The following is a 15402-nucleotide window of genomic DNA, read 5'->3' as shown; positions in this document are numbered from 1 at the left end:
ACATAACTGGGCTCTCCCAGAACCCTAGGGAAATTCCGTGCTTCTCCCAAAGGGAAGCAAATAAAACCCCTTACCCTTCAAAGAAAGGGAGAGGAGGGGAGTGAGACCATTCCTTTTCTACCTTTAAGGGGGAGAGAGTTAGATGACCCCATCCTCTGGGTTGAATCTATGCTTCCAGAGGAGAAGAAATACCAAGATGGAAAACCTTCACTTTCTTTTCCTTGGGAGAGGTGTGTGGTGGGCCCAGCTGCCAGTACAGTTTGGTCCTCCCTGCCAGTGGCTTCCACAGCCCCCACTAGTAACTGGCATCCTCCATGCTTCTTCTGGTTGGACTTCCAGCCCAGATACAGTTCTGTAGGCACCTACCTCCCAGTTCTTGGGCTCTGAGCTAATGCACTTACTACCTTGCTTAGTTTTATCCCAGTTTGGGAGGAAAAAAGAAATGAGGCTGAAAGAATGCCTAAAACATGGCATCAGCTCTAAAGATACAGAACTAACAGAAGAAAAAGGAAGAGAAACATGGTCCCATTCTTGGGTGCTCTGTGGAAGGCAGCTGTGTAGATAAAAAGAAGTGGCCATGAGGTGCCTTTGGGGCTAGAAAAAGAGACTTCCCCAAACAATTAAGTGGACAAGTATTTGGGTGGCTGGATGTTGGTACAGCAGCTTGGATTGCCATAACCCAGTGCCCTCTTGGTGTCCAGTATCCTCGCCCACTCTGCATCTGCTGCTGCCCCATTGCCACACCCTGAGCATCTCTGACTTTCTGTTTGTAGAGAATCATTGGTGGAAAGTGGGGATGAGTAGAGGGGCAAAGATGGAGGTAAATACAATATTACTGATCACATTCACCATGGCTTATCATAGTAAAGAGTGGTTGTTCTATGATCACTGTGGTACTGATGTGTTAGAGCTGGTTTGGAATGCAGGGGCTGTTACACACATCATGGATGTGACAAATTAAAACGCTGTTAACACTGAGCTACATAATGAATGCTTAATACGAGTGAAAGAAAAGATTATTGAGTAGAAAAGCTATTCGGTTGGCAGGGCTTTAATTGCCAAGTAGTCTGAGAGTTGGCACATGGGCATGACTGAGTAGCGACTGTGTGAACTTGGGAAGTTACCAAAGGAGGGCAAAGGAAATACTATGTGCAGCCTGATGAACAACCTGCATCTATCAAATGGCTATACTATTGCAAGTGAAATCACGGTACCTGACAAAGCACACAGTATCAATCTAAACTGACGGCAGTGTCCAGGCTGTGGTGAGAAATCAGGGATGTAGGATAACAAAAGGTGCATAGGGAATGGCACATGCCAGGAAGACAGACTAGAAGAGAATAGGGGAAGAAGATTTTTTTTTTTGCAAGACTCAACTGATAATGATCTCTCTCTGTCAGAATACTTTAATTTGTAAAAGTACCAGCTCAAGTTCCAGATGGGTGACCCAGAGGCTGAGCCGAGGGTCACAGCTGCAGCATGCTAGGGAGAGAACTGTAGCCTCTATTCACAATCTGCTGTGTTTGTGTTGACTCACAACATGGTTGGGGACCAGGCTGGACAGCATTCCAAACTCTCAGTGGAAATCCTAAAGGCATTCCACCCCTTGTTAATGATAAATATATGTTTATCTAGGGAAGTGTGATGGAGAGGGGATACCTCCAGAAAAAGAAGACAATTTGAAATGCTACGGAAAAAAAAAAAAGCTACAGTGATGGAAAAATGCTTATTTTTGCAGAAAAGATGTAATCTGCACAATTTTCCTCTTATTTTGATAGACTAAATCCTAAGTTTCAAGCATGTGAAGGCCAAAGACAAACTCTTATTTAGGGCTGCCAAGATGAGAAATAGCAGCCTCTCTGTACACACACAAAGGAGCTGTGCCGTGGGGCCACGGGGCCGTGTCCACATTACGATTGGGGCCTCGCTGTGTGGTCATCGGGGACCCCTGACTCACTTGGGCTGATCATCAAGTCTAAAAGAGTTCTTAGCTTTTCTCTAGAGAATGCTCAGTTTCCATCGGTCTGTGTATAAAACTGGGCTGCCTTTGACTGGTAGAAGGGGCCTGGGAGAGAGAGGCTTGGAAAAAACTGGATCAACATTCAGATGAAGCCCCAGAGGTGCAGGTGCCACATGTTCTCATTAGCGCTGCTGGTGAAACACCTTTCTGCAATGAAGGGGGTCCTCCTCTTTGACCTCCTCTTTGGGTCTGACTCCTAAATTGAGGAGTCAGCGTTACACGGTGGAATCTCTGCTCTGGTTGGGTGGGAGGGTTTCAGGCTAGCCCTTGCTGTTTTTTCTTACCATTTCATGTTAAAGTAGGGAGTAGATTCAAGTGGGGGACTATTGAGAAGAATTAGTCATCCATGGCTGTAAGATACCAGCAATGCCAGATGGGGTGCGGGAGTGCAAGCAATTTATAAAGCCTTCGCGGCAATTTCTGTGACCACAAGGGATGATACTGGCTCGATTTAGCATTTTTGAATTTAAGTATTCACCTCATGCCAATGTATGTAGCTATGTTCTCTCATCTGAGGTTGTTCATTTGGAAATACAGAAAGGTGAGGCATTATTTCTTGAAATAAAATATTCCCTCTCATTACAACTGTGTCTCAGTGATCCCTAAAGCAGAAATTCAGTTCAAACATTAAATTCAATAATCAGATATTAAACACTTACTATGCAACACACTGTGGAAACTGAAGATGAAACAGACCATGGATCCCTGTCCTCGAGGAGTATATAAATTAGGAGGAGCATAAAGGAAATATCCAAACAATCTTGGAAAAGAGAGAGAACAATGAAATGACTCCAGACAGGTAAGTGACAAGGTGGTTCAGCTGGGGGAGACTATGTCCTCAGAGGCGAGGTTCATATCGGAGACATAAATTTGGGAATCATAAATGTGGAATTTAATGCCATAGGCATGAATGAGATCACTGGGGGAGAGATATAGAAGGGAAGAAGGACCCAAGCAAGGGCCCTGGGTGCCCTATGTTTAGAAGCTAGTCAGGGGAGGAAGAGTCAGCTAAGGAGACTGGGAAGGAGAGGCCAGTGACCCTAGAGGAAAATCAGCAAAGTGTGGCATTTCAGAAACTAAGTGTGGAAGGCATTGCAAGAAGGAATGGGTGGTACACTGCTGAGAGGTTGTATGATCATCAACTATCTATTCTCATGTGTGTTTTATGTTTGTTTCCTCTTAAACTGGCAAATCCATGAGGACAGGGCCCATGTTTATTTTGTTCACACTGTGCACTTAATGTCTGGCATTGTACTTGGGACAGAGGGGTACTCAAAATATATTAGTTACATAAAGGAAGGAAGACATAAAAGCCAGTCTAATGTGTTTATACTTAATTCAGTAGGCAAAGAGTAGTATCCAAATCAGCATTTTCAGGTTTCTCACACAGGGTTTGATCTTAGCCAAAAACACAAGCCTTCTTTAGGAGTCCTGTACAGATGTGTTGGCTTCATGCATACCTCCTCTTAACATCATTCAGTGTCCTTCAGTCTGGATGCACAGAAATGAAGAAGCAACAAGAATCTATCCAGGTGGTTCTCCTGTAATCCTTTAGGGCAATGTTAGTCACTGGAATCTCATGAGATATTAATGATTCTGCCATTCTGGAAAGAAATCTATGATCCCAATCTTGGGTTAAGTAGCTATCTCTACAGCAGGCATCATCGAGAACATTTAATCTGATAATACAGAATTATGAGTATTACGAGAGGGCTATTAACATAGAACATTTTCCAAACTTATTTGACCAGGGAATCCTTTTTAGTTGCTTAACAACTGTTAACATCTCAGGGGACAGTAATATCCTGAAGAATGATTTGGCAAATGTTGCACAGGGCTTAATAACAATCCTAAGAGGGCAAAAAAAAAAAAATCATATCACATTTCTTTTTAGTTGACATGGGGAGAAAATCCCTATACTGGATATAAGTTACATGGGTGGAGTCTAAAGGAATGGTAAGTTGTATTATTGTTCTGAAATGATTCCCCCTTCTATATGAGAAGATTATCAATTCCTGCCTGTTGCTGTGTGTCTTTCAGTAGCTTCTGTGGGGGATGGGGGGTAAGTCCCTGCCCACTTGATTCTGGGCTTGACCATGGAAGGGCTTTGGGTAATGAATGTGAGTGGACATGGTGTGTGCCATGACTGAGTAGAAGCTTTAAGGAGCATCTGGAGTTTCTGTCAGCAGCTCTCTTGCTCTTTTTCCTCTGTCATGAAAACAGTGTGTCCCAAATAGTGAATTATCTTTTACTCTGGATTCTGGAATGGGAGGACACAGGGAGCAGAGCTTAGTCGCCACCTCATAGCCACCAATCTGCAGTAAAAGTAGGAGCAAAAAGTAAATGATCGTTGTGTAAGCTACTGAGATATTGGTGCTATTTGTTACCACAGCAGAGTTGACTAATACAGAGAGGAAAGTATGTAAGGCTGTTATGAATGTGACAGCTATTTCTTTTCCAGAGCTTCCAGAAGAGAGACAACTCCAGAGGAAAAGCAGAAAACAGAATAGCTCCATTTGTAGCTGAATTTTTTATATTTTACAGGAGAAAAGTTGAATTCTTGTTCTGCCTAAAAACAACTCCATGAATTGAAAAACTCAATCAACCTAGATAAAGATTTATAGATTTAGTGTAGGCTCTAATGTGCTGGCATATGTGAGAAGAAATCTCAGTATTTCAAACCGAATGAAATCCATGAACACACAGAAGTGGACATTCATGGCCAGTCCTACTGGTATTATTTGCCTCCTTGTAGAGAATATTATTTTTTTAATAGTCTCCCAGACTTCCTCACAATTGTCATCAGTGGGATGAGGAGGAGGCCAGCTGCCCAGTAGCACCAAATTCTGGGACATCCCAGGTTTGGGAGGGCTCTTGAATAAGAACAAAAAGGTAAAGGGAGTGATCATTATCTAAGGAAACAATGTTCCTCTTCCCTGTCCCTTCCTCTTTACTTCTTCTTGTTTTTTTTTATTTAAAGCATTTTTTTATCCATACTCTTACCCTTTAGCTGATCTGTTTTTTGGTGTGTACAATAGCAGCATTTTGGAAATCTCTCAGCTTTAGTAGGCAGGGAATTTGGGACATCTATGGTTTAGGAGCCCCTGTGACATTAGCTTCCTCACACTTACGTCTGGTCCAGGTTCAATATTTTCCCATCAGCTTTCAGTTTGTTTATTTCTTTACTTAAATTGAGAAGATGATAGATGAGGGGCTATCTCTCTCTCTCTCTCTCTCTCTCTCTCTCTCTGTGTGTGTATGTGTGTAACTGTTGAGAATGCTCATTTTTCTTCCTGGGTCATCTTAAAAAATCTCCAAGCATATGCTACCTCAGGGAAGCAAGTGTTTTTTTCTGTGATGAGCTCATATCACCTCCTTTGAGAAGCCTTTCCCAACTTTAGGCCATCACTTTCTTCTTTACCTTCTCACAGATGTTTGCTCCTTCCTCTGTAAATAAGTCCCTATTTTCATGTCTGTTTCTCCCACTGTAAAGAGCACCTTGAGGACAGGAATTGAGCTTTGGTGGTTTTTGTAACTCAGCATGTGGCGTAGAACCAGGAACATTGTGCATGCTCAGTACATATTTGAGGGATGAGGATATGCATGCCCATAATTATAGACTTGTGTGTTTTAATAATATAGCTACTGAAAATATCCATACAAAATCCAAAACACCAGAAGGGCTTATCATAAGCCAAGCCAAGAGTCACTGAGAAAATAATAATCATATCGGCTCCTCTAATTTCCTCCTAGCTGGCCACTCTTTCTGGGTGGGTTTTGCTTACCTGTCCCAAATCTCTTCTTGGTAACTGGCTCAAAAATATGCATTTGCAGGATCCTCTGACCTCTCACTTTTACTGTGTGCCCCCAAATGCGTGGAAATCCTTGGTCTCTGAGAACCTCTGGACTCTAGCTCAGAGTAATTCTAGGGTCTTCAAGACCACTGAAAAGTGAAAATATGGTGAGACTTGGGAACTTAGCGATGAGCACCAAACTCTGGAAAATCTTAAGATCTCAGAGTCATTTATTCATACAAACGCGTTTATGCAATTTGTCAGATTCAACGATAAGCAAAAGCAGATATAGTCCTTGATCTTTCAGAGCTTACAAGCTAGAAAAATAGACATTAATCAAATTAATGAAATAATATTACAAACTGATATATGAAAGCATATTTTAACCGCCCCCCCCCCCCAAATCTGAACTTGTTGGGAGATTTCAAGACATCTCTGAGGAATTGATGTGCAAATTTTGATTCAAAAGATGAATAGGAGTAAAACAGGTGATGAAGAGATAGGAGAAATGTTCCCCAAGGATGGAGTAATATAATGTGCAAAGGTGGGAGGTACCTGTGCGTTTCATCAGCTGAAAGGTCATCTGTTTGACAGGAGCAGGGAAAATGAAGACCGAGGGTAAGAAGTATTGGAAGTGTAGGTGAGAAGGGGTCAGACTGTGCAGGGTTGTAGAGGCCAGCTTGGGGATTTTGATTGGTCTTTTACCTGTAAGCAATGGGAAGTCATTGAATAATTTTTTAAAATAAATATTTATTCATTTTTGAGAGAGAACTCGAGTGGGGGAGTGGCAGAGAGAAGGAGGTACAGGGGATCTGAAGCAGGCTCCGCACTGACAGCAGTGAGCCCAATGTGGGGCTCAAATTCATGAACGATGAGATCATGACCTGAGCCAAAGTCAGACGCTCAACTGACTGAGCCACCAAGGTGCCCCTGTCATTGAAGGATTTTTAATCAGAGGTATAACATAATCACATTTGTATGTTGAAGAAATTACTCTGGCTGCTGTGGGGAGGACATATTGGAAGGTCCAAGAGACCAGCTAGCTCATTCAGACTGATGAAATAATTCAAAGGAGAAAATGGAAGTTTGGACAAGGAGTTGGTAGTAAAGGATGGAGATGGCAGTGTTATTCACTGAGATAGGCAACCTCAGGAAAGGACCATATTTAGAAGGAAGATCTCGATTTTGGTCTTGGAGTTGAGTTAAAATGAGTTTAAGACTTTTAAGTGAACATATTGAACAGTCACTGGGCACATCATACATTCACTCATATTTACTGACTACCCACCACATGAGAGTTACAATATTGAGAATTGTGTGGAACAGAAAAATATACTAAACTTGGAATCTCGTCTTGAGGACCTTAAAATTTATGAGACAGTCATGAGGAATGGCTGAGTATTGGGTATAGAGAAATGAGGGCTTGAGAGGTTGGATATGATAGCTGTCTTCAAATATTTGAAAATATAAAGGTAGAACTTAGTCTATGTTGTTTCAGAATGCACAAAAAATACCAACATATAAAGTTATAAGGAAGGATCTCTGTGACTTAATTACTTCATAATTGGAAGTTTGTATCCTTTAATGTCCTTTATCTATTTCTCCCATCTGTCCACTCAGCCCCCTTCTGTGATGATGACTACACTTACCATGGCAAGCACTAAATAATGTATGGAGTTGTCAAATCAATATGTTGTACACCATAAACTAAGATAACATTGTATGTTAATTATATTTTAAGAAAAGTTATAGGGAAGCAGACCTCAATTTGGTATAAGAAGTGATTTTTTTTTTTAAAGTAGGCTCCATGCCCAACATGGGACTTGAACTCATCACCCTGAGATCAAGACCTGAGATCAAGAGTCGGACACTCCACTGACTGAGCCACCCAGGTGCCCCAAAAAGTGATTTTTTAAAATAAGAACTGTCACTGAAAATATTTTAATTGAGTTTGGATGATCATTTATTCAATTGATATTTAATGTACATATACATTTAATGGAAGGATTCTTGCTTGGCCTCTAAGATCCCTTTTGGCTTTCAAATTCAATGATTCTAATTTTCTGGTTAAAGCCTTAATTGTTCAGAATGAGGTCACAACCTGGATTACCTTAGTCCATTTCCTTACTTGGACCCTACCTGGATGTTCCCTGGGCACTTGCAGGATGCTGTAATGAGTAATTTCTTCCAGGTTGTGACCCCTTCAGAAAATAAAATATATAATGTAGGAATCACATTCTCTTCCTTGGCTGGCTGTGGCCTCCTCTGACACAGAGGAAATTCCCTTGTTTTCTCTTGCCAGTTACTCCATACCATGGTTCCATGATGTTGGATGGCCTGTTTGTAAGTTCAGCCAATTGATAGCACTGTGCTACCGGATGGACACAAGCTACTGCCTTTTGGCTACCTGTGAGCAATTACATCTTCCATTTCTAGGGACAGAGGATGCCTAAGGACTCCTTTGTTTGGGAGCTTGGTGAAAGTGGCATGCCTATTACTGTGCCCTGACAGTTGAACTCAAAGATCTTTTAGAGCCTGGGCAGACACACTCTGAGATATCTCTTCATTGCTCTGAACTCTTTCAAGTGAGCACTTTTTATGATAGATAAGAGTCACAGAAAGCAGGATAATGGGGACAACAATAGTATGACTTTAGTCAACTCTCAGCTGCCTTTACCAGTGCAGTAGGGAAGAACATGGACAATATAGAAATATCATTTAACATTCTTGCCATTCATTTGGCTTTGGAAGTTTTGCAGAAACACTTGGTTCATGTTTATAGTATGCTAGGGCCTTTGGTGGCCCTATCTCCACCTTAGTCTGGAGCTCCAGGTAATATATAAAAGATTTTCTTTTTTTCAAGTTTATTTATTTATTTTGAGAGAGAGAGAGAGAAAGCACAAGTGGGGAAGGGACAGAGAGAGAAGAGAGAAAGAATCCGAAGCAGGCTCTGCATTGTCAACACAGATCCCAATGCGGGGCTGGAACTCATGAACCCTGAGATCATGACCTGAGCTGAAGTAGGACACTTAACCAACTGAGCCACCCAGGTGCCCCTATATAAAAGGTTTTCTCAATTACCTTTTGGTAAGCTCAGGGAATTTCTCTAGGTCTCTAATTTTAATTCATGTGGTTTCCTTTTTCCCTGTTTTGTGCCCAGCCTCTCTCAGATCATTGTTGGGCACTCTGCTTGGTTTCTTCTTCCTTGGCTCCAGGCTCTGTTTTTTATGCTCACCCAATGCCCATTTTAGGTTCTGAGTTGCCTCACCCCAACCTGAATCAGAACTTCACATTCTCATCTGTCCTGAAGGAGGAATGGACAATTAGATACACACGCTCTCACTCTTATCCCTTTTCTTCCCAGTCAGACTTAATCAGACACTAATGATTCATGTTCTTTTTTTCTGGCTTGATCTTGAATTGAAGTTATGTGGCACAAGGTTCTGGGTTACAGTGGATAATCTATGAAGGTCACATGGTGTGGTAAAAAGTACATTGACTCAATAAATATTAATTCGTTTCCTAATCTGCTTGTGGATGAATGAGAAGTGATAATACCTGGAATTTATATAAAGCCTTCTTCCAAGGAACATACAAGGACACGATAGCACCTCAATGACTCAAAGAGATTAGTTATTATATTGGTAACACAAATAATCTGTAACCTGGTTTGGGGATGATTGATTGCTTGTTGTGAGTCGCACACCTGGCTGCACATCAGCCTCCCTCAGGAGCTTTTTACAAATACGGATTTTTTGGGTGGCATTGGGGAAAACCAGATTTATATTTCTCCACCTCTGTGAAATTTTTCAGTGGTGATGGCTTCCCTGGACTTGTGCTTCTCGAACTTTAATATGCATATAACTTACCCAGGGAATTTTGTTAAGATGCAGATTTTGATTCACTAGTTCAAGGGCAGTGCATGAGATTCTTCATTCTGGCAACATTCCAAGTGATGCTGATGCTGTCTAGCCAGAGACCACACTTGAAATAGCAAGGTCTTAGACTGGAGAGGGGGGAGAAGGCAAGGCATGGAGGTTGAATTACCTGGGAAACCAGAGTTCCATGCCCACACCACTTCAATCAAAATCTCTGGAGATGTGTTCCAGACCTTTGTATTTTTAAAGAACTTCCCCCAGGTGATTAAAATATGCAGTTGGAATTGAGACCCATTGTTCAAGAGATGCCTTGACCACATCTAATGTCCATTTCTCTGTAGTGAGGGCAGGAGAACCTGGCCACATCTTCCCTGTACTAAACTAATAGTTTTGTTGCTTACAGCAGAATTTCTCAAAGCATGTCCTTGAACCACTTGCATCAGAGTCACCTGGGCACTTATTATAAATGCAAGTTCCCAGGCCTGCCCCCAGATAGACTGAAACATAATCTTTGTAGCTGGGACTCAAAAGTATAAATAGGAACAATCTCTCCAGGTGCACAGTGAAGTTTGAGAAATACTGGCTTATAAAATCAAATCAAATCTCTTTAGCCTTGTAGGTCAGAGGTCTCTAAACAAGTTGGTCTCAACCAGATTTTTGAAGCCCTCTCTTTCTCTGTTCTACTGTGTTAATCTCCTGTGGTAGGCAGCTTCTAAGACGGCCCCCAGTGATCTCTAATCCCTGGTGTTCATATTCTTGTGTAATCACCTCCTCCCCTTGAGTGTGAGCTGCACTTATTGACTCACTTCTTTTTTTTTTTTTTTTGTGACTTAACACATTTATTTTTTTTTTCAGTATATGACATTTATTGTCAAATTGGTTTCCATACAACACCCAGTGCTCATCCCAAAAGGTGCCCTCCTCAATACCCATCACCCACCCTCCCCTCCCTCCCACCCCCCATTAACCCTCAGTTTGTTCTCAGGTTTTAACAGTCTCTTACGCTTTGGCTCTCTCCCACTCTAACCTCTTTTTTTTTTTTTTTTTTTTCCTTCCCCTCCCCCATGGGATTCTGTTAAGTTTCTCAAGATCCACATAAGAGTGAAACCATATGGTATCTATCTTTCTCTGTATGGCTTATTTCACTTAGCATCACACTCTCCAGTTCCATCCACGTTGCTACAAAAAGCCATATTTCATTCTTTCTCATTGCCACGTAGTATTCCATTGTGTATATAAACCATAATTTCTTTATCCATTCATCAGTTGATGGACATTTAGGCTCTTTCCACAATTTGGCTATTGTTGAGAGTGCTGCTATAAACATTGGGGTACAAGTGCCCCTATGCATCAACACTCCTGTATCCCTTGGGTAAATTCCTAGCAGTGCTACTGCTGGGTCATAGGGTAGGTCTATTTTTAATTTTCTGAGGAACCTCCACACTGCTTTCCAGAGCGGCTGCACCAATTTGCATTCCCACCAACAGTGCAAGAGGGTTCCCATTTCTCCACATCCTCTCCAGCATCTATAGTCTCCTGATTTGTTCATTTTGGCCACTCTGACTGGCGTGAGGTGATATCTGAGTGTGGTTTTGATTTGTATTTCCCTGATAAGGAGCGACGTTGAACATCTTTTCATGTGCCTGTTGGCCATCCGGATGTCTTCTTTAGAGAAGTGTCTATTCATGTTTTCTGCCCATTTCTTCACTGGGTTATTTGTTTTTCGGGTGTGGAGTTTGGTGAGCTCTTTATAGATTTTGGATACTAGCCCTTTGTCTGGTATGTCATTTGCAAATATCTTTTCCCATTCCATTGGTTGCCTTTTAGTTTTGTTGGTTGTTTCCTTTGCTGTGCAGAAGCTTTTTATCTTCATAAGGTCCCAGTAATTCACTTTTGCTTTTAATTCCCTTGCCTTTGGGGATGTGTCGAGTAAGAGATTGCTACAGCTGAGGTCAGAGAGGTCTTTTCCTGCTTTCTCCTCTAGGGTTTGGATGGTTTCCTGTCTCACATTCAGGTCCTTTATCCATTTTGAGTTTATTTTTGTGAATGGTGTGAGAAAGTGGTCTAGTTTCAACCTTCTGCATGTTGCTGTCCAGTTCTCCCAGCACCATTTGTTAAAGAGACTGTCTTTTTTCCATTGGATGTTCTTTCCTGCTTTGTCAAAGATTAGTTGGCCATACGTTTGTGGGTCTAGTTCTGGGGTTTCTATTCTATTTCACTGGTCTGTGTGTCTGTTTTTGTGCCATATTGACTCACTTCTACAGAATAAAAAATGGCAGGAGCAATGAGATGTCACTGCTAAGATTAGGTTACAAAAAGAGGATGCCTTCTATCTTGGAAGCCTTCTTTCTAAGTCCTTGCTCTAGGGAAGGAAGCTGCTGTGTTATGAGGATCTGTACAGAAATGCTCACATAAGGATCACAAACACCCACTTGAGTGAATTTGGAAGTGGATCCTTTTTCAGTCAATGCTTAATGACTGTTGCCCCAGCTGATCCCTTGACTGATGAGAGACCCTGAGCCAAAGGACCCTGCAAAGCCACACCTGGATTCTTGACTTACAGGAACTATGAGATAATAAATGTTTGAGCCTCTAAATTCTGTGGTAATTGTTATGTAACAATAAATAACTAGTACACCCACCTTGAAATATCCCTCCCCTTCCTTTCCACTTACCCAAGTCCCGCCTCTTTCAAGCCTCAGCTATTCCAAGAAACTTTGCTCATAGTGATTGTCCTTTCATGAGCTCCTAGAGCACTGCATATGAAGCCAGTGCACTCATTGTTAGATAGTATGTGCTTTCTTGTATTTTTGTATTCGTCTGTAATCTTTAATTGTAATTCTAATGCTGTCTTTAAAATAAATTGTAGACACATTAAGGAGACTAGAACTTAGGCTAGAACTTGACTTACAGCTATTTCTATTCCCATGACCTATCCTAATATCATAAGTACAATAATCGCCCTATAAATAAATGTGTGAGGAAGATGATAGTGCATTGGAAGGAATATTGAATAGAAGGTATCAGGAGAGCTGTTGTTCTCACAAACTCAATGTCTACTTTGCATCATAATGCCTGGGTTGTAATTTAATGTTGAGAGAGAATTCCAGACTAGTCAGTTGAGCAGAAAAACAAACAGTTGGCTACTAGAGCCAACAGAGTGAAAGCACTCCCTAAACGATTATTAAATATTTGTATCTGTAAGTCCTCCTGCCTGCTGGTCTACTCAGTGGGTTCCTCCAGGACTTGGCTTCCTGTAGTCTCTGACACTTTTGGCTTATCCATTTCAACTTGGGACTTGGGATTTTTTTTTTTTTTTTTGGTTCACTTGATCCATGACCAACTCACAGATCCCACACTGCCACAAATATTAGTCTCCAAGATCTCACTCAGCAACTAACATTGTGTTATCCCTCCCTACCCATCTCCATGCCCTCCCTGCCCCTGAACTCCTCCGTGACTAAGGGATGATATAAAACATTCAATATCTGAAATAGTTAGGGAGCATTTCAGAAAATGACTCTATTCATCCTTCTTCACAGAGTAAGAGTTAAAGCTATCTCTAATAGCTTTGGAAATTTTGATTAGGATGGTAATGGAAAACCATCCTTGCTTTATCTAGTTTATGCACACGAATGCTTTCACAATAAAGACTCTGGAATGAGCTACAACACTCATGATAGTAGAAATTCTGTTCATCTCAGCCTGCCCCCACAATAAGAAAACCTTCTCAGCATTGAAGATTGTTTGTTTTTCAACCTCTTCTCAGAAGTCCCTGAGAGTCAGGTGCAGGGCCCCCTTGGTCGCTTTGCATAAACCCTAGTGAGATTTTCTGCCCTCTTTGACTGATAACTAAGCCCCGTCTCAACCAACCACAAAGATAAGGCCCTTGCCCCAACTTAGCTCTTGTCTCTCTTATCAGATGTTACTGTTGAGATTATCAGGTGGTCTCACCTCAGTGTGGTGCACATTTTAGCTACAGGTGGTCTTCTCATTGGACCTGCCCCTCTTGGTTTGACTCAAGGGTTCTGAGGAGACCAGCTTGCAGGGCTGTAGCACTGTGGATATCGGACGCACAGTAGTAGGTCCCAGTGTCTTTTATTGTTGCTCTTTGAATGTCAAGTATACATTGGCCCTTTAAAGCATCAATATTTCCTTTGTAATTACTGCTTATATTGGCATTAGAACTGTTGCTTAGTCTGTATACTAAAGTCAGGGAGTTATCTTCATTCTTCTTATACCAGCTCACTTGATAATTTTTCCAGTCCCCTCCCGTTATGCTGCATCGGAAGGTGGCAGGCTCCCCAACTAGAACAGTCAGGGTGTCGGTGTCTGGTTTCAAAACGATATCCAATGAGACCCCTGAAAGGGAAAGCCCAGGTGGAGAGGCTATGGAGATCTCCCTCTGTTCCAATGGGATGGAGCCAAGCTCAGCAATGGCCCTCCCCGAAGACCGCCCCCCTACCCCCCGCCCCGCAAATCATTCCTGCAGCACATTTCCCTAAGAGTGAAAGGCCCAGTGGCTTGTCCTTACCTGCACAGGAGAGGGTGAGGTAGAAGAGGGGACAGGTCCACAGCATGGCTTCATGGGGGAGGCTCTTCAGTATGCTGGTGCTCCCTGGCTGTCCCTGATCAGCCACTGCCTGCCTGGGAGAAGCTTTGTCAGTTATAAAGGGTCTGGGTGTTAGTCACTTCCTCACAGAGAGGTGTGACAGCCCTACAAGGTCACAGGTTGGGCTGTTTATCCAACAAACTCAGGTGAATTACCTGTTGCAGGTCAGATACCATTTGGGAGAAGAGGAGGTGAACAGGACATGGCTTCTGTCTTCAAAACACTCAGTCTTTGGGGGGAAGCAGACATAGAGCAATTACGAAGGAGTGTTAAGTGCTATGGAAGAGGTTGGCACAAAGTGCTCCAGGAGCGGGGAGGAAGGAACTGTCTCTGCCTGGGACACGAAGAAGATTCCACCCTGAACAAAACTGCGAGAGTTGAGTAGGGTGTTGTCAGCCTCTGCCTCTGGAGGGCATTCCCAGGGGAGAGGGCATTCTGCAGGGCATGGTTATTCTCCCTCCTTGTCATTCCTTTGCCGGTCCCTTTTCCTTTGGCCTCTGCCGCCCCTGCTTCCGTCCGAGCCTTCTTCACATGTTGCAGGCTGTTGCTATACTATTCCAAGACGTCTTCTTCCTGCTTCCAGACTCTCCCCATTTTCATCTGTTCTCCAAGCAGCCATCATACAGATTTTTCTTCAGACCAGGGGGGATCAGGTCACACCTCTGCTGAAACTCCTTCAGTAGTTTCCCTTGGCCTTTAGGGAAGTATGAAAATCCTATGTTATGGCCATAATTATCTCCTGATCTGCTTTTTTCCTCCAATTTCACTTTTGGCCACTTGCACTCAGTATTTCAGCTGCACAAAAATACTTGCAGGTTCAAAGATGTATCATAGTCTTCATAGTACCAGTTTTTGCACTAGCTTCTCCTTCCTGGAAAAACCAGAACTTCCTCCTCCTTCCCCCACCCCAACTCGAGGGAAACATACCCTGGGTTCCTTGAGCTTGTTGGGTCATGGCGCTTATCACCCCTATTACAATTATCCGATAATTTGTTTTCTGCACTGGGCTTTAAGATTCATTAGAACAGTGACTGTATCTTATTTATATTCGCTTTCTCAGTGCCCAGCACAGAGCTTGTCAATATTAGGAGCTTAGCA

General features: G+C 42.4%; 2 long non-coding RNA genes across 2 annotated transcripts; both read right to left on the bottom strand.

Annotated features, from left to right (window-relative positions):
- Nucleotides 1-3145: 3145 nt before the first annotated feature.
- LOC113601244 (uncharacterized) lies at nt 3146-10496 on the bottom strand. Its single transcript, XR_008299277.1, has 3 exons — nt 9684-10496; nt 5806-5963; nt 3146-4335 (listed from the first exon to the last, which is right to left on the bottom strand). It is a non-coding gene; the product is annotated as an uncharacterized LOC113601244 (long non-coding RNA).
- A 2638-nt stretch (nt 10497-13134) lies between these two features.
- Nucleotides 13135-15119, bottom strand: LOC113601241 (uncharacterized). Its single transcript, XR_003422376.2, has 3 exons — nt 14460-15119; nt 14227-14339; nt 13135-14054 (listed from the first exon to the last, which is right to left on the bottom strand). It is a non-coding gene; the product is annotated as an uncharacterized LOC113601241 (long non-coding RNA).
- Nucleotides 15120-15402: the final 283 nt, after the last annotated feature.

This window comes from Acinonyx jubatus, chromosome B3 (assembly GCF_027475565.1).
Source record: "Acinonyx jubatus isolate Ajub_Pintada_27869175 chromosome B3, VMU_Ajub_asm_v1.0, whole genome shotgun sequence".
Taxonomy (NCBI): domain Eukaryota; kingdom Metazoa; phylum Chordata; class Mammalia; order Carnivora; family Felidae; genus Acinonyx; species Acinonyx jubatus.
Note: the sequence above shows the minus strand (reverse complement) of the source record. Positions and strands in the feature narration are given on the sequence as shown.